General features: G+C 49.7%; 1 protein-coding gene across 1 annotated transcript in view; it reads left to right on the forward strand.

Moving 5' to 3' along the window:
- Window positions 1–19,969: 19,969 nt before the first annotated feature.
- SH3BP4 (SH3 domain binding protein 4) overlaps window positions 19,970–27,774 on the forward strand; it is an 82,723-nt gene continuing 74,918 nt past the window's right edge. Inside the window, exon 1 of the mRNA XM_032857546.1 lies at window positions 19,970–20,064. The gene's annotated coding sequence lies outside the window, so the exon portion shown is untranslated. The remainder of the gene's footprint in view (window positions 20,065–27,774) is intronic.

Here is a 27,774-nt window from a genome sequence, read left to right on the forward strand (position 1 = left end):
GTGTCCCGTGTAGCACACCTCTCCAAGTTCCCTGATCACTGTCTTAGAGATATTTTACAACTCTGTAAGTCGTAGAAATCAACACCAATGCAAATAATTTTTGCCCATAAAAATGTAAATTAGTTGTGTCTCGTGAAATGCAATTGATTGCCAACCTGTTTGCATCTCTTTGTAAAATCAGTTCTGTATCTTGCTCATCTTTATCTGTATGGTGGTCTGAATTCTCATTCCAACAGGTTGTAACATCTTACTGGTTTCCCCATTCACTAATGAGATGAATAAAATTTGGGGCATGTATTCATTCTATGGCAGTATGCAAGTCATCATGAAGCTTCTTTTTAAAGATTCTCTTTAAATGCTACAAAACGGGTGAGACTACTCAGTCAATTGGAAAGAGGTAGGCTTGTATTTATGCGTACTGGACAGAAATAAATAAAGTCAAAAGATACAGCTTTTGTGACAGAAGGTGTGTGAACCGGTCCCTGGGAGACCTGGCTTCTGTTCCAAGGCTGGCATCAATGGTGAGAATTTAGGCAAGTCCACCTTCCTCTGGGACTCAGTTTCCCCCACTGGGGTAATAACGTTGAGCTACACTCGCTCCAATTTCTGTGATCCCACGCCTTCAAATTCAATTTGTTTTTGAACATGTGGCTCATAGTCAAACACATATGTAAAATCCTTTCGTATCCTAGTGCACGAATCCAAATCATCAAATATTGAGTTGAAATACAGTTTTTTAGATATAAAGCAACAATCTCTGTTTCCCGTCACCGAGTGGGAGTGCTGAGTGTGGAGTGCTGCCAGCACCCAGCTCCTCAGTGCGGGCTCCTGAGTATGAGCCCCTCAGCAGTGGAGAGATGCTCCGAGGACTCCCGTCAATCTAAGGGGGCATGTGGGAAGGGGGGCCACGCAGGCAGTGTCACAGCCCCAGGATTCAGTGGCTGGTGGTTACCATGCCTGGAAGCGTGGTTTTAACGCCATTATCCTACATTCAACCCACAAATTATCATCAGTCAATTAAGTTATTAACAGACATGACAGCCCTGGCAATTTTTTTTTTTCCAGAAAGAGAGAGAGAGAGCACACACGCAGGCACGCACACACGCTCACGGCACGTGAAACAGGGGATGGGGGAGGGGCAGAGGGAGAGGGGAGGGAGAGTGAGAAAATCGTCAGCACAGAGCCCAACACGGGGCTCCACCTCACAACCCTGAGATCATGACCTGAGCCGAAATCAAGAGTAGGACGGTTAACCCAACTGAGCCACCCAGGTGCCCCAGCACCTAAATTAAAATTAAATTTATATAAATAAAATCAATAATTTATAATAAATTATTAATAAATATAAATATATTTTAAATAATAAATAATTTAAATAAATAAATATAATAAATTAATAATTTATAATAAATAAAATTAAATTCCCATTTAATTTTAATTTTAATTTGAGATAAAGGAGAGGGTATGACTGAGTTGACAAACTGAAGTCCATTAGCTTGGAATAGATATATATAATATACTTACATATAAGTATATTAGATATAGATATCTACCTTCATGTGTGTGCGTGTGTGCGTGTGTGTATAAATATTTGGAACTGCTAACAGTGAAATGTTCCAAATACCCACGAAATTTTTAAAAGTCATTCATTTACAAATCTTCATTGAGTATTTATAGGCCCAGATTTAACTGGGCAGGAAGGAGGGGAGTGGGCGTAAAGAGGACTTACCAGCTGGCCGTTGCTTTGGGACCGGCTGCCCGTCTCACAGGACAGCTTTAGAGATGCTTTCAAAGTGACTACAGATCCAAAGTGTCCACCCACAGGGAGGAGAGGGGAATGGAGCTCCCAGCTTCCACCCCTATTAGTCAAAGCTACTCACCAGAGCATGCGGCCCTGAACTTGTGGGTTGGATCTGCAGGCACCTGGTGGGTCCTATGCGATCAAGCTGTGGTGACAATCGGGATGCAGGGGTCGGGGGGATGGGGCAGAGACAAGAGTCACGTGACATGAGTGTGAGGTGGGGCACCGTCTGGTCCTACCTTCAGGCCACAAGAAGGATGGGGCAGCCACCTTGCCAGGTCCCTACGGTGCCCGTGGCCTTGCTCCTTGACACTGCCGAGGCCACTCTGGTTGGAAACTGAGGCACACACAGACGTGGGGAGGTGCAGCCACGGTCCAAGCTCATGGTAACATTCCCGTGGTCTGTGCACATAATTCTATTTGGCTTCGTTTGCTCTCTTCCTTTTTCCAGGAGAAAAATATCTGATAGCTCCCGTATTTAAGCCTCAGAGGAGAAGCCTTGGTTTTTTATTCCTCTCACTTGGCTTCATGAATCAACATGAAATGTATTTTAGAACAACTCTGTAAGGAACGTTGCATTTTCAGCACGTTCACAACCTAGGAAAAAATCACCTCTTATACAGGAAAGTTCACTCTCATAAGTTTAAATGTCCCTAGAGCCAGTCAGATCCTGTTCCTAGAACCTGTATAAATTTTATGACTCACTTCCTGTTACTGGGGCCCTAAATCTTCCGTAAAGGAGTCATTAAAACAGAGGAATGCTAACCAGCAGATGGGCCTCGTTCTCCGGCGTCTGGCACAGTGCACGCTTCTACTTGGACACATGGCGGTGGCTCTCACTCACCCCTCCCAGGTCCCATTTGACACAAGTCTACAGCTGTGTGCAACAGAGGCTTGGCCTGATTTCCGACTTATTCCTTCGGCAACATTTCTCTCCTTCTTTGGATGTTGTCGGTGGCCTGTAATTTTAGGTGTCATGCTCACAGTACTCCTCATTGAGGCAAAAATGTGTCCAAGAGCCAACATGAGCTTCCTGGCACGTGTTCATTGTAGCACAGCAAGTGACTCAGCATGGCAAATGAGAAGTACTTGGTCAATTTTTTTTTTTTTTTAGATTTTATTTATTTATTTGACAGACAGAGATCACAAGTAGGCAGAGAGGCAGGCAGAGAAAGACAGGGGGAAGCAGGCTCCCCGCTGAGCAGAGAGCCTGATGCGGGGCTCGATCCCAGGACCCTGAGATCATGACCTGAGCCGAAGGCAGAGGCTCAATGGACTGAGCCACCCAGGCGCCCTTACCTGGTCAATTTTAAAGAGCTATGCAAGGTCAGTGGCCCAGGTAACACCACCTTGGAAGTAAATTCAGTTACAATAAATCATTGCCAGTGATTTTTTTTTGTTTTGACCACCATCTGCTATGTGAGTTCCCAGCCTTTCCTTCCACTCACCTTACCCCAGTTGTGGCTGGGTATCTACCAGGTAAGACTCACATAGACCACATGCAGATTCTCATTTCTCTGCTGACCTGCAGCTGAGTATCCAGTGTTATGGGTGAACTAAGCTCTGATGCATGTTTCCCTCTCTCATGTGAAACTTCACAGTCTCTGCAAGTTTGTCTTTTCTTGCTCAAGGATTCTTTTCTGCAGACGTGGAGACGTGGAAAGATGAGCAGTCTTTGCAATGGCTTCTCAGCAGCTCTCCTAGCATTGGCTTTCTTGGGTTCCCTAACTCTTGAACAAGGTTTGGCTGAACAGGTGATTCTATCAAGAGACATCACGGAAGCCACTTACATCCCCTTGCCGGAACCATGGTCTGTACAGAAATTTGGTTTCCTTATCCCAGAGCTCGATCTCACCCAGCCATAAAGAACCTCAAGCCTGGAGTGTCCTGAGCCATAGCCGGGTGGCCAACAGCTTGAGGATCCCTGGGGGAGGACTGAGCTTTCAGAGAACAAGAAGTTTCAACCCATAGCTTGGGTCTGCACCTAGATCGATCAATTTGTCTTGATTTGCCAGGGACATGTCCAGAGAATTGACTTAGTCCCAGGAAAATGAGACAATTGGTCATCCTACCTGTATTTTATGTGTTCTTGTTCCCTGCTTTAGAGACCACAGGCTGGTGAGAGTGGAGGATACCTTTCCAACCTATTTGCCCTGAAAGCATTAGAGTATTCCAAGGAAAAGTTCTCTCTTTCCAGGACCAAACTCATCCCTCATCCACAATAAATATTCATGTCCCTAACACCATGAGAATTCCACCCTTATCCCCTCCTGCAACTTCTAAGAGGACACAGAAATTTCCCTGTCCTGGAGGTGTTGCAAGGTACTGTGATACTAGAACTCCTCTTGGTCTGAAGGCACATAGGGTATGGCTCAAATGGTCTATGCTTCCAATGCCCGTTCCAAAATAAAGGTCAGTGGGAAAGAAAGATTCCTGACCAAGCATCATAAGACACTGTAAGTGCCAGATGTATCTCCTGATTCCTCCACTTCGCCAAGTGTGTTTCTACCTCAGGCCCTTTGCACTAGTTCTTCTTTCTGTTTGAAATAGATGCTTCCCCTTTAAACCTTTGCATAGTTCCCTTCTGTACTTCATTCAGATTTCTGCACAATGTCCCCTCCTTAGAGAGATCTTCCATAATCAACACATCTGAAACCACATCTCCCCACTCATAACCTCTTCACAGCTTTCATATTATCTGTTCTTTGTATCTCTATTTCCCTATCAATTGTCTTCTCCACTAAAGTATAATCTTTATTAAGAAAGGAACTAAAAACGTTCATCACTATTGTGCCCCAGTGCCTAGAACAGTGTGCCCAACACAGCAGGTTCTCAGTTTAAAAATGCCAGTTTAAGGTAAATAAGTGAGTGTCACTTGGTATCTTGGGTTTCAGATAAGGTTTAGTACATCACTGCCATGTATTATGTAACGGTCCAATGACTTCCCCTGCAAGCCTTCTCCACGTTCTCTAGGGAGTTCCAGATATTTCATGGATACTTCTGGTTCCTAGAGTCTGAGATCGCTAACATCATTCAATCTGAGTAGCTTGCTTCCATGCAAGTTGGGCTGTCTCTCTTCCACAAAACATTTGAATCCACAAAACATTCAGAAAAGTCCTTTGTGTCAAGGAAGATGGAGATCACTGTACTGTGACAATGCCAGCAATTTAGAAAGTAATACTGAAAGAACAAATAGGCAGAAAGCAAACACAGAGGAGACACAAAGAACAGCATGAGGCAACATAATGTAATTGACACAGTTGACTCCTCCAACGGCCGAGCTTGCATTCTTTACAAATGCCTACCAACTGTTCATGGAGATAAACCGTGTGTTATCCATAAAGCAAGTCTTAATAAATACAGAAGGGTTAAAATCATACCATCTTGGGGCGCCTGGGTGGCTCAGTGGGTTAAAGCCTCTGCCTTCGGCTCATCACAGCGTCCTGGGATCAAGCCCCGCATCAGGCTCTCTGCAGAGAGCCTGCTTCCTCCTCTCTCTGCCTGCCTCCCTTCCTGCTTGTGATCTCTCTCTCTGTCAAATAAATAAATAAAATCTTAAAAAAAAAAATCATACCATCTTTTGTTTGTTTGTTTGTCTTTTAATGGGCAAAGTATTTGAATTGGCTCTTCACAAAGGAAGGTATGTGCATGGACAAAATAATTGTGAAACTTGGTCCATTATCCTTCATTATTCCGTGAGATAATGAAAATTAAAACCATCATGAGGTACCAGTCACACTCACTGAGATACCTAAAATTAAAAAGACCGACAATGGCATGTGCTGGAGAGACGGTGGGGCGCTGGCATATGGTCCGCTGTGCACCTTCTTTGGAAAACCAGCCAGCCGTTTCTTGTGAAGTGAGCCATAGACCCCACTGCGCCCCGCAATTCCACGCCTGGGATCCATCCAAGATCAATGAAAGCATCCTTTCACAAGATGTGTGCAAGAATGTTCATAGCCCCTTTTTTTCAGTTGCCAAAACCGAAGTACAGAGCTCAAGTATCCATTAACAGGAGAACCGAAAAAGAGAACACTGTGGTGTATTCATACACTGACTCCTACTTGGAGATAAAGTCCTGATTCACTACTGACTCACGAAACGTGCACCAATCTCACAAGCACGTATTGTATGGTTTGATTGCATAAAGCTGGAGAACTGGGGAATAATCCACCATATCTAGGAATCAGCTGAGGTCCTTGGATTGGGTGGAGCATTGAGCAATAGGTGACAAGAGGGAAGCTTCCAGAGTGATTGAAATGTTGTATATTTTGACTAGAATGTTGGTTTTGCAACTGTCAAACTCATCAAACCCAACACCTAGGATCTGAGCACTACATTGCACGTAAATTTTTCCAGGTGGTACTAAGGTATATTTTTAGGGATGTGAAAGTCAAAACAAAGAAAAGATTTCATTACAGAATGAGGGTAGCCCGTGTGGTAGAGGGGAGGTAGGGAGCTGTGCTGGGCAAGAGACACATCTGGGGGTCTTGGAGTCCTGGAGCACTCTCATTCCCCACCTTGGACAGGATTTTTGGTTTCATAATCATTTGTTAAGTCATGTATTCGCATTTTATGCTCTTTTCTATATGTATGTCACAGTTCATAATTTTAGACTATTTTTTATTTTTTTTTACATTTTATTTATTTATTTTTGTGAGAGAGAAAGCTTGTGCATGAGTTGGGGGAGAGGCAGAGGGAGAAGCAGACTCTCCACTGAGCGGGGAGCCCAACGAAGGACTCGATCCCAGGACCCTAGAATCATGACCTGAGCTGAAGGCAGATGCTTAACCCACTGAGCCACACAGGCACCCAATTTTAGGCAGTTTTTTAAAACTCTAATGGCCAACACTCCAATTCTTAGAAGTCCTTCATCTACTTCCACCACTCACAGTCTCCAGCAACAGCGCTCTGAGCCCCCATCCCCTCCTACTGCTCTTACCCACTCTCTTGTATATTTCAACAGGAAGCAGATTTGCTGCTAGATTTTTGTTTCTTGTACCCTATCCTGCAACACCCTCAGGGTTTTAGGTTTTTATCAAGCAGCTTATCACAGTATTTTCTTAAATAAGGAAAGCTCCCTGCCTGAGAATATCTAGGCCTTAGTCTCATACAATTGACAACATTCCTACACAGATGAAAGACAACAGCGAGGTAGATGGGCAGGGGTAGGGGGTAGATACAGACAAATATAGACATTCCTTAAGAATACTGCATTTTCAGGATTCTAGAATAATGCAATCTTCATTATTTCACTCTCTTAAGTCCCAGTTTCTACGGCGATGTACTATCCCTGCCATAAATGCCTTTTCCTGAGATTCCTTATAATTAGACTAAGACATTTGGTATCAAATCCTTAATACGCAGCTGAGTGAATAGTATGTCATATGGACAATGCATTTTACGGTGAACTGCAAATGGTTATGCATTGAGAATGTTCATCACACACACATACGTGTAAGGTGTTAAATACTCCGAAAATGGACGCATTTGTTAGCGCTCTTCAGAGCTCAGACATGCCCTCAGGAGAACAGGGGTGAGTACCAGCAGCCTCCGTCTCTAAGCCCAGTTTAGAGGCAGGTTCCTGGAAGCACCAGGGGATCCATAATTAAAACTTGCTTCGCAACAGAACCCCAAATCATAGAGTCTGTGACTGAAACAGCAAGACTCCAATATACCATGTTGTATTCAGCCTATCTTTTTAAGACACAAAGTATGAGGAATCATGAGTATTTTGTATTTTCCTACTTTCTTTCCATCTTTCTAGAAATTGCATTCGTCTGTATGATTTTAGTCCCTGAGGAATTAAGAAAGAAGACAAGACTGAGGAACAAACTGAGGGTTTTGTAGGAGAGGGGTGTGGGAGGCTGGGTGAGCCTGACGGTGGGTATTAAGGAGGGCACAGATTACATGGAGCACTGGGTGTGGTGCAAAAATAATGAATTATGGAACACTGGAAAGAAATTCAAAAAATAAATAATTTTTTTTTTAGATTTTATTTATTCATTTGACAGACAGAGATCACAAGTAGGCAGAGAGGCAGGCAGAGAGAGAGGAGGAAGCAGGCTCCCTGCTGAGCAGAGAGCCCAATGCAGGGCTCGATCCCAGGACTGTGGGATCATGACCTGAGCTGAAGGCAGAGGCTTTAACCCACTAAGCCACCCAGGTGCCCCAAATAAATAAAATCATTTAAAAAAGAAAGAAGACAAGAAAAAGCATGAAGCATAGGTCCCCGCATCCGAAGGTGGCCTCATGACTTCTCAAGCTCGCCCCCCCAGGACTGAGCCAGGCACACCGAGGAACAGGTGCAGGAGGGTCATGCCAGATGTGGGAGGCCATTCTAGCACAACATGGCGTGCCATCCTCTGCAGAAACACCTGTGAAGCCCAGGTAAGGGCAGAGCCACAGAAGGACTGACTTAAGAAGGCAGCTAGCTCTTGCATCAGCATCCGTGGGGGATTTCTGCCCCTTCTGCCGGATCTGTCCATATCCTGTCCTAGGTGCACAGGCAAGTGAAGATCCCGTCATTCCAATGGTGCATTTTACAGTGTGACCCAATGGCTCACTGTTGTTCAGAGACGAACCAACGGAGACAGAGAACAGAGCGGCTAGGGATAAGCCAACAAGGAGCCATGCTCCAGCCCCCGAGAAAAGGAGGGCAGCGTGGAGCACCCAGCCCCCCCAGTGTCCTGCGAGCCATGAATGCAATGTCATCCCAGTGGCCCAGGCTTCAAGCAACAGGGGCAACAACTCATCTCCTCCATCCTGGCCTAGTCCTGTGGTCAGTTCTCTGAACATGAGGGCGTGCCCTCTGCACCCCAGCTCTGGGGCATGAGTCCTGTCCGTGTAGAGGAATCACAGTTGCCTGAACACTCTCAGCATGCCAGGGGCAACACCATACTCCCAATTATGACATTTGTTAGGGGCTAAATTGTATCCCCTCAAAATGCAGGCGTTGAGTTCTGAGTACCTCGGAACATGAGGATGACCTCCAAGACTTCTATGAATATAGGATCTTAAAACCTGTTCTGTTGCTATAAGAGGACAGAAGCACACTGAATTGAAATTTACTGGAACTCTACTCTGGGTAGGCACAATTCTTGGCACACGAGAGGAGTGCCCTTAGCAAAGGACATTGTCCTTTTAATTGAAAAGAAGAAGAGCAAGCATGCAAAAAATTGAATAATTAAGTTTCTGAGTAACAGCTCAAAGTAGTATTTGGGCAGACAGCATACTACACAGTTCAAGAAAAATCTCCAGATGACTTAAAAGACAAAAGTGTTACTTGAAGAATATCGAGTTTTAGAACAACTCCTCCAGACATCTAGGAAACATAGTTTTCAGAGAATGAGTAATTAGGACCAAGACATTAAGTGGTCAGTTTCGCACAATTTGAGTGATTACCCGTCATCGCTGGGACTTTGATAAATTATGATATTTCCGTACTTGGACACAGTGTTGGTTTCTGTTCATCGGTTTTTAAACCAACACTCAACTCACAGAATGGAGATGAATCAATTTGTAGATTTCTAGTGTAAATATTAGGTTCCAGTTTTTCTTCTCTAACCACCTTGGAACGGCTTCCTGTGACTAGCCTGGGCTGGCTCAGCACAAGAGGAATGTGCACTCAGCGTTAATTCCCACCTAAGAAAATACAACCAGGCAGGATGATTGGTTGGAGACACTCTAACCCTGAAGGTAAAGACCATTAGGTTTTGTGCCCATCGTGCATTATCTTCTCATTACCTCCTCCATTAGCACAAATAATTTAGTTGTATAAAATACATCAAAACTATTACACAAGCATGAACCTTATATAATAAACTACCTCCTTAGCTCTGCCGAAAGGTTTCCACATCCGGCTCAGACATCAGGTGCTTTTGCCAGAACTGCCTCTCTCACCTCAGGGAGAAAAGAAAGAGCTGGAAGCATTGTTGGCAAACAGGTGATATAAGGCAAGCCTTCTCCAGCTGTAACTCCCCAAGTTACCCTTGACCAGATGATGCTCACAGGCATGACACAGCCCAGGGGCTCTGCCAGGACAAAGAACGACCCACTGCTTGCCGGCTGTCGCTCCAACGCTTCTTTTCTTTTCCAACCAAGCAAAACAGATGTCAGGGAAGGAGGCTGTCGTCTTGGAGGTAACAGCTCTAATTTATTTGGAAGTAAATCATTAGCCAACTTTGTTTGGTCCTTTACGTATTGGTAGTACACCAAATGTGTATGAGACCCCCGTGGGTTGCAACACCCCCCCACCATGAAAAGAGCTAACATAGGGGATAGAATAAAACAACCCCCACCATTTGAAGTAAACACTCCAAAGAAAAAGCAAGAACGAAATTCATTTCACAGGCAATTGCATCCACAGAACTTCAGGGCAAAGCCTCAGAGACTTGGGTGTAGACAGGCTTAAGAGAAACCCATTCTCTCTTACCAAGTAGCGTGCTGACGGCACCAGTTATGGAAGGTCACAACTTTCACACCAAAAATTCGGAGTACACCTGCTACACGCAGTCAGCAAGTAGACTAAATATTAAAAGTTGCAAATGGGGGGCACCGGGGTGGCTCGGTGGGTTAAGCCTCTGCCTTCAGCTCAGGTCATGATCTCAGGGTCCTGGGATAGAGCTCCGTGTAGGGCTCTCTGCTCAGCGGGGAGCCTGCTTCCTCCCCTCTCTGCCTGCTGCTCTGCCTGCTTGTAGTCTCTCTCTCTCTCTGTTAAATAAATAAATTAAATCTTTAAAAAAAAAAAGTTGCAAATGGTCCTTTAAAGTAAGAGATGACATGAAGTCAGACAAGACGTGCTGTTTGGCCAGTATGGGGACAAAGGTGGACAATTAGAATGGAAGAAGTTCCGGAGAGACAGCACGGACCAGAGGGCCTTCCCCACCCATGTGTGCATGCCAGGTGTGCGTCCAGACGCCTAGCGCGGCCACATTGCGTGGTGTCGGTCCGCCGCAGCTGTGATCCAAAAATAGGAATCTTCATCTGTGATTTTCAGGTGCCACTCTTCTCCGTGGGCCTCGGAGGAGGCCCCTCCTGCAGATGGTCCCATGCATTGGGTAAGCATTTCTCCACGTGAGAACCACTGCACAAAACATGACAGAACCAAATCTTCCAGTAAAATCGTGGGGATGCCAATGGCCAAGCAGGCCTTCCCTGCTGTTGTTAAAACCACGCCAGGCCTGTGAAGTGATGTTGCCCTCACTTTCTCCTGGCAGTTTTGTAAACTCAACTTTGCAAGAGTGTTCCTGAAACGTAAATATTTAGAAGGCATGTTTGGTGATAAAAATACTCCATTAATGAATATTTAGGGAAATGGAAGTGTTTCTGTAAATGATACCAAGACAAGAAGTTCTTCCAGCAAAAGGAAACACGTCTTGGGTTAGTAATAAATGGTGAGTCTATTTTCATTCTTTATTTGGGGATTCCAAACTTACTTAACAAAGTTGAAGAAATCCAAAATCTTAGGAAACTAAAATGTACACAAAGTTAAACTTTGGGGAGGCAAAACAAAGGGATACCAACAAATTGAAAGGCAGCGGGAGGGTTGGGTGGAGTGGAGATGTTCCAGAATGATCTCCATAGAAGATAGCCAAATGGAACGTGCGCGCACACACACACACACACACAAATGCAGTTGTGTTTTGTCATTTTATACTGCTTTTATTTTATTTTATTTTTTTAAAGATTTTATTTATTTATTTGACAGACGGAGATCACAAGCAGGCAGAGAGAGAGGAAGGGAAGCAGTCTCCCCGCTGAGCAGAGAGCCCGATGCGGGGCTTGATCCGAGGACCCTGGGATCATGACCTGAGCCAAAGGCAGAGGCTTTAACCCACGGAGCCACCCATGCACTTTATACTGCTTTTAAAAATGTATTTAAAGGAGCAAATTTGGGGAAGTTGCCTTGTGTATTCAGGAAGGTTCCTGACTAATAACGTCATCATTCATGTGTTCTTTTGTTCAACGGGACGTGTCCCTTCTCCACGACAGAGGGACTCTGGCAGACCAACCTTCCTGATGTGCCTTGGACTGTCCCAGTCTAGTCCCAGAAGTCCTGGGAAACCATGAGGTCCTGGGTCAACTGGGATGGTAGGCCAGCTGGCAGGTACTCGGGTCAGGTAGGAATGGGTTACAGACACGAAAGGATAGACCCAACCTGGGGTGTAAGTTGGGAATGGTCAGCGCACAGATGACAGGTGAGCACCCCCTTCCCGGTGGTACAGTGTGTATGCCTCTTGCACCCACATGAGCTGACCTCTGTATCCCCCCGACCCCCCACCGGTATGCCACTTTCTAGCTACACGTGATCTCGAGCAAACCTAATTCATCATTCAGAATGATTTAGGTAAAAATGAAAATGAGATAAAGTATTTAGCCTCACATCTGGCTTAGGTTAAATTGAGAAGCCCTCAAGAACTGTTCGTTAAATCTGACTCAGTGTTTCCCCAGGGAAGGTGCTGCCCTGGAAGCACGTTCTGGATCCTAAGGAGATGGAGACAGTCTGTGCCTTTGACGGACTCTTTCTGCAGCTGCTCGAGAAGCTAGATGCAAAGGCGAGGGGGTCAGAGAGCCCCCACACTTGGCCTGGGTGGTCCCGTCTGCAAGGCACGGTGCAGAGTTGGGGTCAAGAAGAGCTTCTCATGGAAACAGCTGATAAAGTCTAGGAACTCAAAGTCTACGTTTTAAGCAAGAGCATCAACAGAGCACCAGTCACACTGGCCTGCAAGTCCCCGTCTGAAAGAGGCAGTGACAAGGACCTGGTTGGGGTGCTCGTGCAGATGACACAGATCAGGACTACAAGGGACCAGAAAGCATCCCGGTGCTGACGTCCGCATACGGCCCCTTCATGAGGAGGAACGGGAACTCGAAATCAGATACGAGGGCTGGGTGGCTGTAGCTTGCTGCACAGTATAGGGCTGTACGTTTTTAATATGCTTCATACTTTGAGAACAAGTGCTTTCGTTGCTATCTCAAAGAAACCCTCACATATTAGACTCCAGAAACAGAAGGCCCCTCTTTCCTTAGTCAATGCGAGTTCGGATTCCAAAGCTCAGACAGGAAATAAAGGTGGCCCCATGGGCCCTCTTGCCAAGTGTACCAAGTGTACCCTTAGGGAGCTAGAGGGAGAGCAAGGTTAAGTCTGAGGGCCAATGGCCCCCTATTCTCTGACCTTCCTGAACCCTACTGTGACCTTGTCCCAGGAGAGCAGCTGGAGACCCTCCGGCTGATACACTGAATGACCAACTTAAAGGGAGGCCCCTGGAGAGGAATGACCCCAAGGCCAAGCACAGAGCAGGCGACCTCCCAACACCACCCCCTCCTCCTGTGTCATGGTCCAGCTGATGCTTGTTGCACTCCAGACCAGAGCAGAAGGTCTATCTGACAGCTTCTGGATTCATTTCTGGGATGGAGCTGTCTGCTTTCAGATAAGCAGTGAGGTTTGCTGGCAGCCAGGGAAGAATGAATCACAAGGTAAAGACCAAGACTTTCTTAGAGTCACATCAGGCATGACCTCCCCTGATGCAAAGTGGACAAGAGACACGGGTCTCCAGGCACTGAGCAGGGGCCAGCAGTTCAGATCCTGGAATGAGGCTGACCTACAGCTGGCTTCTACCTGTGTTCTAGCTGTGGTCTCATCGGAGCCATTCAAATTCTCTAAGCCGTGGTTTCTGTATTAACCACATTTTTTATTTTCTGGACTCTGATACTTGGACATTTACATCCTCTAGGCAGTGAACCACTCGGCCTGCAAGTATGTTTTTCAGTCAACCCAGAGCTCATCCCCATCCTTGACTGGACATTCCACTCTGAGCCACTGTCTGGTGGCCCGAATGACCCCACGGCCAGGTTCTGGAGAGCTAGTGACAGCCGCCTGCCCGAGAGCCTGCTGCAATTATTCAAAATGGTGGATCCCAAGCTGGCTTGCCCTGCCTTGCCCCTTCTTTCCCATTGCTGACATTCACCTCCTTACTCCCTCTGCCTCCCACTCACCCTGGTGCAGCCCCGTGCACCAGGCCTCCTGTCTCTAGGGAGACACCTCTTCCTTCATGACAGTCACTTCTATGGCTGTGTGTCTTTCCATGTGTGGTGGAAACAAGTCCTTGGGACTCTTAAAATAGTTCCCCTAACTCTGAAGTGGGGTGATGAGGGTTAGGCCCACCTCAGTGAGTGGCTTTGGGGCTTGAGTACAGTTGCTTAGAGATGGTACGAGGTGCAAGGTCCCTGCCAGGGACTATAAATCACGGTGACGATTATCATCATCACCCGGAAACTTCTATGTTCCAGGGCTTCCAATGATGCTGCCAGAATGTGTCCCTCTCTAGCCCCAATTCTTCCCTCCCTTCAATGGGCTCAGCTGGACCCTCTCCTGGCAATAGCAAAAGGCCACCATATCTCCACGTGGCTTCCCACCCATGACGCTTCCAGAAAAATCCTGAAGTTTAAGTCCCATTGGCTGACCTGAGTCACGTGTCCATCCCTAAGGTTTGGAGGTTCTGATTGGCAGGGCCTGAAGTTGGGGATGGGGTCATGACTCCCCAGAGGAAAAACTGGATCACGTCAAGGAATGAGGGGATTCAGATGGCGGACAAGATAATCCAAACACACACTGGAAGCCAGCAATTCAAATGCTTATTGTTAAGTTTTGGGGGGGTTAAAGACCACATGCTGACCAGAACTTTATCTTGGCCCAGTGAAAAGTGTGCTATTGAAATAGTAATGAAATAGTAATCTCAAGGCCCAGGAAAGGGCAGTGAAGACAAAAGTGTGACTAAGATGACAAAAAGACCAAGAAAGCGTATCATCACACACAGCAGCAAGAGAGGAAGGAAGCAGGAGGCCAGGGTGGCTCAGTCAGTTAAGCGTCTGACTTTGACTCAGGTCATGATCCTGGTGTCTTGACTTTACTCAGGTCATGATCCTGGTGTCTTGGGATAGAGGCCCGCATCGGGTTCCCTGCTCAGTGGGGAGCCTGCTTCTCCCTCTGCCACTCCCCCTGCTTGTGCTCTCTCTCTCTGACAAATAAATACTTAAAAAATAAAAATAAAAGAGGAGGAAAGGACCATGTGGAAAAGCCATGTGCACACACCGAAGAGATTCAGGTAAATCTCAGACCTCCAGGCAGACTTTTCTGCCGTTCATGCTATTTTCTACTCACAAAATTAACCATGGGTTGCAAAACTGTCATGTCTCTCTTCTGTTCCCAAACTGACTGAGCACTTTTATTAAGTTCTCACAGTTTGACATTGAAATACTCCCTGTGGGGAGGCCTGGCCTTGTGCAGTTGGGGTCCTGGACCCCGGAGGACTCCCCGGCCTTGGAGCTAGCCTGTGTGTCCACACACACTTCCTGCCCCATGCCACACCCTCTCCCTCGCTGCCCACAGCCCCTCCAGCCTCCAAGCTTGGCACTAGCAGACCCTGCCTAGATGCTGTCCTCCTCCCATTTCTCCCCTGTAACTATTACAAACTCAACCTTTGCCACCCCGGCCATGAGGATGCCCACGCCCACTTGCATCTAGGCTGGGTCAGGTGGCTATCCTGGCATGCATTTGCCCTCGAATCACTCTATAGCCTAATTGCTTGTTCCTCAGCTGTGCACTTCTTAGATAGAAGGATCTAGAATGTACTCCTCTTCTTATCCCCAGCGTCTAGCACACCACCTGATGTACAGTAAGCATTCTAGACATAACTGTTAAATGAGTAACTGAATAAAATGAGTGAGAAAATGAATATTCATTAAGAAGTATTTCTAGAAGTTTCCCGAAGAAAGTCACAGAACTCCCCTCAGCCGACTGTTTTGTCTGCATCCCTTCTGGATTCTGTGCGAGAGAATCATGTGCTCCCTTGCTGCCCTAGTTATGCCCCTGTGTGTTTGGAGTAATTAAGGACAACGGCAAGATGGAGGGCTCAGTGTTACAGCATCTCGGGGCTGCAAGGGTGGAGGCTTCCCAGAATGGCAAGCGGGTCACCCAACATTTTTTGACAACAGACACTCTCTTAAAAAGCTAGTGTCTGCTCGAATTCTTGGCAAAGTAACTTTCTCTGAGCTGCCGCAGGAGGGGCAAAGGAAAGAGCAGCATCTGAATGCCCCACACCCCTACACAGGCAATGCGCTTTGGGGGGTCCAGCCCCCGCCATCTGTCTGTCCTCACCTGTCCCCATTCTTCACCTCATTTTTTCACCCCAGCCACACAGGGTGGCATTTCAGTTTCCTAAACGTGAAAAGCTTTTTCTGGCCTCGAAGTCTTCACATGTGCTGTTCCCTCTGCCTGGCCTGCCCCTCCCTGGCTTCTTTCACTTTGGGTCTGATGTCATCTCTCCTGAGAGGGCCCTGTTTGGCTGTCATCCCTAAGGCAAGTGTCTCCTTTCTCAGCCCCTGGCGCTTGCCTTGACAGCATGTGCCACCCGCAGGCTGGCCCTCTCCAGTCTCAAATCACCGCTGGGGTCTCGGCACCAAGAGAGTGGAGCTGATTCTGGCTCTCTCAGCCTCTGATTCTCAGGGTGTGGCACACAGTAGGTGTCTATTTTGAGAAGCCCCTAGCATGAATCTTTGGTGGTGGCAGTTGGGGTGGATTAAGTTTAACCTATTGCTCATCGAAATAAAAGATGTGCATGTTCCAAACCCACCCCACGCCCTTCCTCTAACCCACATGCGTATTTTACTTTCCAACCCACAAGAGACCTCCTAGGACGGCATTTTCCCTGCATGCCCTTTTTAAGGAGCCCATGCTCAGGGAGAAACCTGGCAAGTCTGAAGCCTGAAGTTCACATTCTCAGACCATCTCATCAACCCTTCCGCCTCAGAGCAACGTGGTCGCCCCCTTGGTAACTACTTATCAAGGAGGCTTGAAAAAAGGTATTTCTATGATGCAAAACTAGGATCGTTCTCTCGGGTTTTAAGTGACTCAAAGCACAAGTTGCAAGTGTGTGTGTGTGTTGGTAATAATGACGGTAGCATATGTTCATAGATGGTCTATCTGCACACATTATCTCACTCAGTCCTTGCTAGCAAGCACTGCCCCCATTCTCAATGTCTTTGAGCATGTGTCTACGGATACGGGGTGTGTACACACATTCACACATGACCATGGACTCTTGGGGAAGGGTATGAAATTGGGGATCGATGCCCAGTTGTTACACTACACCCATCTCTGATAGTTTGTATCCTTTGAAACAAACGTGTGTTAGTTCCACACCTAAAACACCAAGTTATTGATTTTGCTGTATGTGTTCCCACTAGAAATGCTTACTGAGTAACTGAACATTAGGAATATCTTACCTTTTTTTTTTCCTTTTGTCTTTGGAAGGGCAAGAAAAACTGGTGGAACGAGAGAGCATAAACTCAACTGGAAGCATTATCTTGAGATCTCCTTGATTTCCAGAGCCATGAAAGGCGACATGGTCCACACACGAACCTCCACCTAATCGTGTCACGTTGTCACCCAGCTCCTACCAGGCTCAAGTGCAATTCAAGCTATGGTGGTAAAAGTATACACAGTATGCTCTCGTTTTTTCCGCCACTGTCTTTAGACATTCTGACCTCTGGGAATGCCTCTCCTCGGATGTAAAGATGCTGATGGCATCGTGAAAGCCAAGTCCCCTTGGTACAACTACGGACACCATCAGGCAGGCTCTCTGTGTGCCCCCAGGCAAAATGAGTGAACATTTTATTTTTTTCGCATGGTATCCTGCATGTCCACAGTACTTTGTTCTTTGTGATTTTATTGTCTCTTCCTTACCGCTCAATGAGCTCAGCTTCTCCCAGATGGGACTCTGGCTTTCTTATTTGATTTATCCTTATGTGTTGCTTTTCCTCCCTGTATCAGCGTGGCTGTTGGACCATTTGTGGGGACTCTGGGCATTGTCTTTTCATACCTTTTGTTTATTTCCTAATTTTCTACTGGTTTGTCTTTTCTTATGCATCACAGACATTTTTTGCACAGCAAGGATGTCATTCGGAATAGCAGCTGAAATTTATTGAATGCCAATCTGTGCCAGGCATTGGATGCTAATTTGTGCTAATCTGCTGAACACTCCACAGGCGGCATGGAATTTTCATACTCGTTTAGGAAACTGAGTCACAGAGAGGTAAAATAACTCACTAGAGATTGGAGCCCAATAGGCTCGCTCCTGGGTCAGTGCTCCCTGCACGTCCCTATACCACTGAGAACTCCCTGGGCCCCCGCCATGCCCCCTGGATGCCCTCTTCCTCTCTGAGGCTCCTTTCAAAGCCTGCGGCATACATTTTAGGGCTAACTGTATCCATTTTCAGGAATTCAGTTGCCCACACCCAAATCAGAGCCCCCAATCTCCAACCTTCTTGAACCGCATCTCTGTCCTCCTGTGAATCCTTCTGAAAATGCAACATGGACCGCAGATCAAGAAAAACAGATTCCTCAAGTAATGGGAGATCTCCAAGACAGAGGGAGCAGCAAAGACTTGGGATCCAAAAATCCCAGGGTTTGAATTTAGGTTCATGTGCCCCATGAGATCATGATAAACATAAGGTCTAAAGTCATCTATAAAATGAGGGTAAGAATATCTGCCTTGCTAGGTAATGGTGAGAAACGCCTCCTGAGATGTTTAGGTCTGGTCCGGGATGAGGATATGAGAGCTTTTGTCCCAGGGAAGACCTGTGCTTCCTCCTTTCTGCATTGTGGGGGCCCTTCAGTCCTGCAGGGGACTCCAGTCTTGCAGGAAGGCAGCTGGCAGTCCCCCAGGTAGTTAGCGCCTAACCTCCAGAGTGACCTCAGGTCAAATTCTGGTTGTACTACTTTCTCACTGTCAAATCAACCTTCGGAGCTCCAGTCCACTCACGCGTGAGACGGACTAAAAAGAGTAGCCAAGTACGGGATTTTGGGGGGATTGTGTCATTCCATGGAAAGTGCTTGCCACACAGTAGGTGGCGGTTCAATTTACTGAGCATTTATTGAGCGCTTCTCAGGTGCCAAACATGGGGACACAAGCTAGACCAAGTATAAATGGTTAATGATACTATGTATTCCTTCCGCACTCTGCTCAGCCGGAAGTTCTCCTTCTTTGTAATGTTCCATGGGACTGCCTTTCTTCTCGACTTACTTTACAACTTCGCGCTTGCCCCCCACCGCCCTGCACTGCCTTCCTTCCACTGTGTGAGAAGCAGGATTCTCAGCATTAGGGACCACCCTCCGAGTCCCGGCCCACGCCCGCGGAGCCGTACCTCACCCGGGGTCCCCGCGTGGGGCTCTCCGAGAACGAGTGGGAGGATGGGGGGTGTAAGGAAAGTAACGATGAAGCTGCCGTATCTAGATCTGCTTGGTTCCAGGGCCCACGACCCCGGGCGGACGCCCCCCAGCCGTGGACCCCCATTCCCCGGCTGGCGCCCGGAGGAGGAAGACTAGGAGGCACCGAGGCGGGGTCCCTGCTGGGGCTCCGGGAGAAGCGGCGCCACCGCCTGCCAGCGCGCTCGCTCCCGGGCCGGCTTCCCATCGGCCCCGCCTCCGCCTCGCCCCTGCGCGCTCGCCCAGCCCCGGCAAACCACACCCCGCCCCGGCCTCCGGGTGGCCCCGGCCCGACTCCGCCCCCTTCGCGCTCGCCCCCGCCCCCGGCCTCCGGGCAACAAGGGCTTGGCCGGCCCCCTAATTATCCACATTTTCCCCCTCCCGGCCTTTCGGCGGCCTCAGCTAAGCCCCGTCCCTCCTTAGCACTGCCCCTAATTATTCCCACCCCGCCCCCAGCCTAGCCTCCTCCTTGGCTAAACTCCGCCCCCTTCGGCCTCGGCCTTTCCCCCCCGCCCACAAACCCCCCAGATCCCCCCAACTCGTCCACACCCCGCCCCTGCCTCTGGGCTGCCCCAGATCGGCCACGCCCCCTCCGCGTTTGCCCCGCTCCCGCCCTATCAGCCTCGGGAGGCCTGCGCTTGTGTCGGTCTCCTCGTCTCCCTTTCTCCCCGTTCCCTGTCTCGCTAGGGGCCTCGGCTCAGGCTCCGCCCTGCCCCCACGCTCCACCCCCCGCGGAGACCACCCCTGCCCTCCCGCCTGCCCCCCCGCCGCCCGCCCCGCCTCGCGTGCCGCGCCCCCGCCCCCGCAGCCCCGCCCCGGCGCGGGGACCACCCTCCGCCCGCGGAGGCGCGGGCCGAGCGCTCGGGGCACTCTCGGCAGACCCGGCAGCTCTCCTCCGCCGCGCGGAGATTCCCGCGGAGCCGCGCGCGCCCCCGGCCGGGCTGAGCTCCCAGACAGTGAGGAGAGCCGCAGGAGCCGGCGGGGACGCAATGCGAGCCAGGTAGGCAGGCGGCGGTCCGGCGCTCCCCTGCGGGCAGCTCCCGCCCAGTGCCCGGCCTCGCTCCCACAGAGCCTGCCGGGGCTCGGCGGGCTCGCACCCCTCGTGGGCGCCGATCGTTCCCCCGCCGCCTGAGTTCGGGGTCCTGGTGCTCCGGCACGGCTTGCGCCGGACGGCTTCGGGAAGCCTCTCTCCCCTTGCTGCCGCCCGGGCGCCTGGGTTTCCCGGGCGCAGACGGGCGGGCCAGGGTTCCCGGCGCCGAGCCGCTGTCGGAGCCCCCGCGTGCGCCCGCGGAGCCCCCTCCCCCGGCCCTGGCGCCTCCTGGGCAGGCCCTGCGGGTTGGCGCGGCGCGGCGACTGCACGCGTCCCCGGGGCGCCCCCTCGCGCGGTTCTCGGGAGGAGAGGGGGGCGCGCGGTCCCGGGTTAAACTTGTTGGTGACAATGCATATTTCAACTTCGGAGATGCCTGGTTCTAGGATGGAAATACAAATCCCGGTTTGTGGCTGGGCCGTCCGGGGAGCGAGCAGTCGCGAGCTGACAGCGCGGGCTGCCGGCGGGTGGGGACGGCTGGAGGAGAGGCACGTTGTTCTCTAAGTGATGTTTCCCGGGAAGCCTGCTCCGCGCTGCGGATTGGTGGTGCCCGAGAGTGCGGGCGGCTCCTGGCCCGCGGCCGCTCCTGCAGCCGGGGGACCAGGCCGACGCTGGCCCTTCCCCGGGGTGCTGGGCGGCGCGAGAGCCGCGGGCCCTCTACGTGCTGACCGGCTTGCGGATCCTCCCCAGCAGTGAGATTTCGAGAGGGGACGCCGGGCTGGATTTTATTCGTGCTCATTCTTGGCGAGTTATTGCAGCAGATTTGTAGTGTGTCCTTTATCAGTAATAAGTTCGTATAACTTTTGTTTTCATCACAGAAGCAGTATATGCTTTGGGGAGAAAACGTGGTAACAAAAAGAAATATAAAGAGTAAGACAGAAGACATCCGTGATCCCACTGTTCCTACCCGCCTTTAATATTTACATTCTTGGGGTCACAGGCTTGCCGATTTAATGAGTAAGTTGCAGCTGGGGCTTCTCTTGCCTAAATCAAACTAATCCCTTTACACAGCTCTCCTCTCCGCAGCCTTCCAAGGGTAGTGGTCTCTGAACACCTAAGTTTATCTTTAGTGGCCTGGCTCCCTTCTGAGCTGGCTCCCCTTCTGTGGGCCAGAGGTGGACAGAGAAGGGAGCATCAGCCTAGAACGTTGGGTGAGACTGCATTGGCCTGGCTGTTCTCCGTCTTCCCCTGTGGTTTGGGTTCCTTGCCTTGTAAAAATGAAGGTAATGATTCTCAATCTGCTTCTCAGGCCACCATAAAAATTAATGGGTGGTTTGTGAAGCGTTTTGACATCTTTGGATGGACAGCGACTGTACTTTAAGGGGCTAGGGAGCATTTTGCTATTCCACGTTGCTGTCGTCATCCAGTGAAACAGTCTACCTTCCACCTGGCCCTCCTGACCAGGAAACAGATTCCAGGAATGTCTGGTGAAGCCTGGAGAACGTTCCTGGTTCTGGGCTCGTGCATTCTGTGCAACGAGGGTGGGGGGGGGTGATTAGAAGGAGACGCACTCCCCAGTCGGCCTCCTCCCTCCTTGCTTTGTGCATATGCGTGGACTTGGAGAGGGTAAGGGACAGGTCCCCCGTTGCCCAGGCCCGATGCTTGTCCATCTGTGGAATGCCAAGGCCATGCTGATCTGGGAGGGAACAGTTAGTTCTGGGAGGACTCGGAAAGTGAACAAACCTGGCTTCCTAGGGATTTGTCTTATGGCTCGCTTGTTTACGAAATGAACAATGAGCAGCTCAGATCTGTGGTGCCTGAGAAGCTTCTGTGAGCTTTAATTTTTTCCTGTTGTTCCAGGACTCAGGCACCACACTCCATGGCCCTTTCCAACAATGGATAGAGACTAACACCATTTGTTAATTTCAGGTATGCAAAGCCCCAGTGGGGAGAGGCCCACATAGGTTGCCTTTTGTTCCCCCGGCAGTGAAACCGAGCCTTGCTGGAAGAGCCTCCGTAGCTGGTCTGCGGGGCTTCAGTCTGTCATTTGATAGTTTTCATTTTTTTATTGTTTGATCCCACCGGCACTTTGATCTGCCCGAGGTCTGGTGGCTGATCCCAGTCCAGACACAGGGGGATTTCCAGAAGGACCCAGAAAGGGGGCTGGACAAGTTGCTGCTAAGTGTCCTTAACTGGGCTGTCTGCCAGTTAGTATTATGCTCTTAATTTTCTCGGTGGAGGGAGGAAGAGGGAGTCTTCCTGGATTTTCTCCTTTGCTGTTGTTTGCTAACTTGATTTCTGGTTACCCAGCAGCCTGGAAGTGCTTTCCTATGGCTGCTGGAACAGACTTTTTCTTATTCTAATGGTTTCTCCTCTGTTGATAAGGTATGCTAATGCGAATGGGGTTTACGCCCTTGGGTCTTGGGAGGCCCCTCCCGCATTTAAATCTTCCCATCGCCGCCAGTTGTGGGAGGAGGGTGCTTGGCTTCCCTCCGATTCTTAGTGGAGCCCTTGGCCCGAGCAAGGTTAAGAGGCACGGAGTTCGACCCTTGCTGTTCTCCCTGACTCTGGGCAGACCTCTCTGGCTCCCTGTTTCGGGTATCAGCCTTGTTTTGACTGATTAGCAGCTGCTGTTTTAGCAAGTGGGCCTTGGGCCAGCCACGTGGGTTTTCCTTAGCTTTGTTATTTTCAAATCCCGCACTTATACTGGATGGAGGTGTGATTTCTCTCCTGAGAATTCGAGCCAGGCCCCTGGGATATTTCCGAAGGCCCTGGAGCAGGGCACTCTGACTTCTTTGTCCTGAGGTCGCTGCCTGACAAGCCGGAACCGGGAAGGGTCACCAAACAGCTATGGAGACTTCACTCAGAGTGCTCTGTCTGGCTTTGCTCCTGGCCAGGAGGGGAGCCTGGGGCCATCCTGTGTGGGGGACTGAGCTGGGCTGCCCACCTTCTCAGGGATTGGCACAATAGAAGCCCCGCATTCCGCCAGCACCCTCTGGAGGAGTGACAGAAGAATAATTCACCGAGTCCCCAAATGCCCAGGGAACAATCCTGCTACTTACTGAGGATCTCTCAGGAAGCCTGAGCCTGCTTTTCAGTGGGCCCCCGGGGGCATCCTCGAGTTACATAACAGCACCTGATGCCATCTGGCCCAGTGTCTTAAGGGAGAGGATGTCAATACTCAGCCTTCTGAAGGCCAGGGCTCTCGGAAGGTATTTTAGAAATCAAGGGGTGAGCGGTGTGTTTCGAGGGGTGAAGGGTGGATCCCACAGAGTGCATCAGTCCCGCCCCCACCACCGCCCCAAGGTGGACTAGTGCCTGCTCAGACCGGCCCGTCAGTAAGCCAGTAGGATCTCAGGAAGAAGTTCGCCTAATTTAAGTTGAGATTTGGGATATTTTAGGGCTAGAAAGAGGTATCATTTGCTGAGGGCTTATGAAGCACCGGGCCTGCCAAGCACACGTGAAGACCCTCACCAAAATCATGAAGGGTTCCCTCATAGAGAAACTGTGAGGATTTACGTAGTCCCCCAGCACAAGGGTACCAGAGTGCTGGAGCCGGGAATCGAACCTGTGTCTGCCCAAGCCCAGCACTCTTATTCACATCTCCCAAGGTGCTGACATCAAAAGCGCTCTTGCACGAGGACAGGTGCGTGAAGCCTCCTTACACAGTTACAGAACTTGCACTCTGAAGGTGACGAAATCCTTAAAACCTGCAAAATGTTTGCAGCCTGAGCGGAAGGCAGCCAGTTCCACCTTTATTCCTGGGGATCTGCGCCCTCTCCCTGTCTTCTGCAGGGTCCAGGTTGGTTCCTTTGGAAGACTGAGTTGTTGCCGTTGGGGGTAACACAGACAGGAGCCCCCTGTGAAGTCTGTCCTTGTGCCCTGAAGCGAGGGTATTCCGGGCAGACCGAGGTCATGAGAATAAGATAAAGATTACAGGCAGTCTCTCTAGTAGGTCTAAGATAAGGATTCCACCTTCCACTTTGCAATGAAATAAATGACACACTCAGGAGATTATTCTTATCTGCTCATTAAAAGCTCAGTCTCTGGAGAAACTCTCGGCTGGTTCCTGTTAGCCCAACGCTTCTGAACAAATTGAAAAGAATACTTCCTGTGGAAGGATTTTTGTGGTTCCAGACTCCTGTGATTCATCTTCTCCTCTCTCCCTCTTTCCCCTTCCCCCAGGCTGTGGGACTCAGGGAAACCCTGCCCCATTTTTAGGAACCAGGAAGCTTGCTCTAGTCTCCCGGGGCCTGAAGGGAATACAGGTGTCCTTCCCTAGCTTCCCAGCGTCGGAGGCCCTTGTGCATGTGGTCTGCTGATAAACCAGCTCGGAGGAGGGGAACAAAGAGCCGTGACCGTTGCACCTGCTGGCTTCAGTGGTGTGGTCTAAACAGCCCCACTGTGGCCCCTGGGCAGCTACCGGGTTGAACCACCCATGTGAGCCAGTGAGAGCCAGCTGCAGCTCACCCTTCACTGCCCTGAGCCCACCAGCCGGCCCCCCTTAACAAAGGGGGCCACATGGTTGCTGGCTTCTGCAGGGACCGAGTCTGCCCAGCAGCTGGGCAGGGAGAAGATTCGGATGTCATTGGGTGGCGAGCTTTGGCCAGCTTCAAAGCATACTGTATGTTGAAATCACCTGGGAGGTGGATTTTGTTTTGTTTTTGTTTTTGTTTTTGTTTTTAAATCCATCTTTGCCCGCCTGATCATCCCCAGGGGAAAGCAGATCTCTGAGCGCGGGGCCTAGACCTGGACAGTTCCCCAAACCTCCCCAGCAGAATCCCCATTCTCCTATGTATCCAGGTTGCTTTATGCTGAGGGCGGGTGTCTGTTGAAAGGAAACCGGAGGTGTGGTTTGGGACACAGGGCAGACACTGTGTCGGAGGTCGGGAGGGAGTTGCCGCTTTACTCTGTGGAGCCAGGGAAGGTTTTCAGGGCCAGGTGAGGCAGGCAGAGGCCCAGATCTTTCCAGTTGCTGACTGGGGATGTTACTCCATTGACCCTTTCTCTGCATGGGTCGTGATCCACATACTTGTTTCTCCTTGGTCGCTCTAGCTGGTCTAGAACAGAAAGGGTCTTCATGGAAAAAGGGGGTCAGGACGAACCCAGGAGCTCTGTCCTTGGAGAGACTGCTACTTGGTTGGTTTGATGAGCTGATCTCTGATGTTAAAGCAGAGAACCAGAGTCTAGAGGAGCTTCCTGGGACCACCCAAGTGAAGACAGGAGAAGCTCCCTGGTTAAGGGTTTTGTCAGTCTGCGCTTGGTTGCATACATAACTTGGATTATTTTTTCTCTGCCATAGTTAGCAGTAAAATTGTTGTAAAATGTGAGAGCTCCTTGGGAGGCAGCAAGCCACGTGGGAAGGGGGGAGTGTCCTTAAACATCTGAGCCAGTCCTGTTAGCGGGTCTGACACCAGCAAGAGGGAAGCCAGGCCACTGGGGTACAGAATTGAAGGAGGGGTCCCTGGGGTTGTTCACCTGCAGGGTCTGCCTCACTGACCGAGAACCCTTTGAGAGGGCCAGCTCAGGCCTCATTTCCTTGGGGTTGAGCCCACGAGTGTGGAAGAGCTCCCTGGAGACTTCAGCATGAGCCAGGGGGTCTGGGAGCACACTTCTAGCTCACCTCAAGAAGATGGGGCATGAAGGCCAAAGAGAGGGAGCAGAGAAGCAGCTGGAGGAGGGAGAACAGGCAGGGGGTGTGTCCCTCCAGCCAGGCTGGATATGGTGGGGGTGTAGAGGAAGGGCGTTGGGAGCCCAGCACAAACAGGACAGTTGTGGGATTGATCAGAGAAGCAACAACGAGGGGACAGGGAGGAGCCACTGGGTTTGGCTTGTTAGAACTGTGCAGTTATGGTAGTTGGAAGATACTAGGAAAAATAGAGAACATGGGAAAATGTTCACATAAAAGAATTAGGACTGTCATTTGATGGTGTTGAGACAGGAAGAACCCAGGGTTGGATCGCACAGAGGGCCTGGGATGCCGGGGACCAGCCCACAGCAGTGCAGGGCAGTGAGTGGCCTCATGCCCTGCGAGGGAAGGAGATGGATGTGGGTGGTTGTCTTCAGGAAGAATAGGTTAAAAGACTTCCCCAGATGCCTTTTCAGGCTGTTATGGCCAGGAGAGTCCTTGGCCCCTAAGACTTAATTCAGGCTCCTTCAAGAAACCTTTCCTTGACTCCCGAGGTTGGGAGCTGACTGCTGCTTGACTGCTGCTTCCTGCACGAACACTGTCCTGCTAGGCTGGGCGCCACTGGTCACCAGTGACATTTTACTGACGGCCACATCCGCAGTGCCAGACAGCACGTCCCATGAATGGGGGAATTGACAGGTGGAGATGGGCTGACCAAGGTGAACACTGCAGGGGGCGACTTACCGTATAACCATTCGGAAGCTCCATTAATATTCTCTTCTTAGACGTCTTAGCAGTTCCAAGTGCACAATATGTGACAGAAGTAATTTCTGGCTTTTAAGAATTCTGGCCTGTGAATAGTAATCAGCTTACTCATAAATTCTGTCAAGTGGCTCCCCCTCACTCTGACATTTAACGTTTCATTCAGCGAGCCTCACCCCGCCTCTGTTTACCCATTTTACTCTGCTGCCCGCTTTGAAAGGATTTGAATTTTTAGTAGGTTTTAGATACAAAGAAGTAAGTGGAATATCCTAAAAAAAAAAAGTGCAGATGCATTCCAGTATTTTTTTTTTATTACCCTGAGAATTGTCGCTTTGAGAAGGGGAGTCAAATATTTGCATGTGTCCTTTGTGTGAATGGGAAATAAAAGCACTGGGTTGGAATTTCACTGGAAATAATTACTAGAGCCGATATAATCCATATAAATAATTCACGAGAAGTCCTGGGCCCAGGATCGAAGACCAGAATCGCTCAGTCGACAGTGGTGAGGACGGTGGGTGTAGGTAAACCCAGTCATCCATCGGCTCTGGTCGGGTCCCCCGATCCTCCCCATGACCCCTATCCCATTACCCCTCTTAGAAGTTGGGATTTTTTTTTTCCCTTTGTGGTCTCAGAAATCAGTGTTCAAGACGTTCACAAGAGGAGAGCCCTGTCCCTCGGGGTCCTGGCTCTGTGCTGGTCTGCAGCTGTTCGATAGATAGTCTTCCATTTGTAGTGCTGGACCGTGAAACCCAGATTTCCCATTTCGCTCACCTTTCAGGCCCTTGTCAGAGGATGCGGACTCCGGGTGGCGCACATCAGAAATGAGTTCTTGGGGTTTACGTAGTGCACGTACTTGGCTGGTATTTTGTTAGAACCACCTGTGATTTCGGGGCTGTTCATGTGGGGAAGAGCGTGTGTTGGTCTCAGAGAGAGATGCCCAGGGAACCTTCTGTGCTCCGTAACCCTGGTTGCAGCTGATGGGGCCCAGCCAGTCCCGAGGAAGGGGAGGGGGCGCAGGTGTTCCTTTTCCTCTGGGCAGGAGCTTCATGGGTTCCTTCACTTTGTCTTCTGTTTATAAACATTTTAAGAGCTTGAGAAATTCAGTTTCAGGTAATTTGACATGTAGATGCGAATCTCTCAGAATCATAGTTACTATTTGAGGACGCACGTGCGCGCACACACACTTGAAATACTCCTATCCACCTCTTCACATAGGGATTTTTCTGTGGTTTTACCCATTTATCGGGCTTTTCCTCGGTGTCAGGCCCTGTGCTGGAGTCTCCTGTAGATGG

The sequence above is a fragment of the Lontra canadensis genome, unplaced genomic scaffold (genome assembly GCF_010015895.1).
Source record: "Lontra canadensis isolate GAN:19392208 unplaced genomic scaffold, GSC_riverotter_1.0 scaffold13, whole genome shotgun sequence".
Lineage (NCBI taxonomy): Eukaryota > Metazoa > Chordata > Mammalia > Carnivora > Mustelidae > Lontra > Lontra canadensis.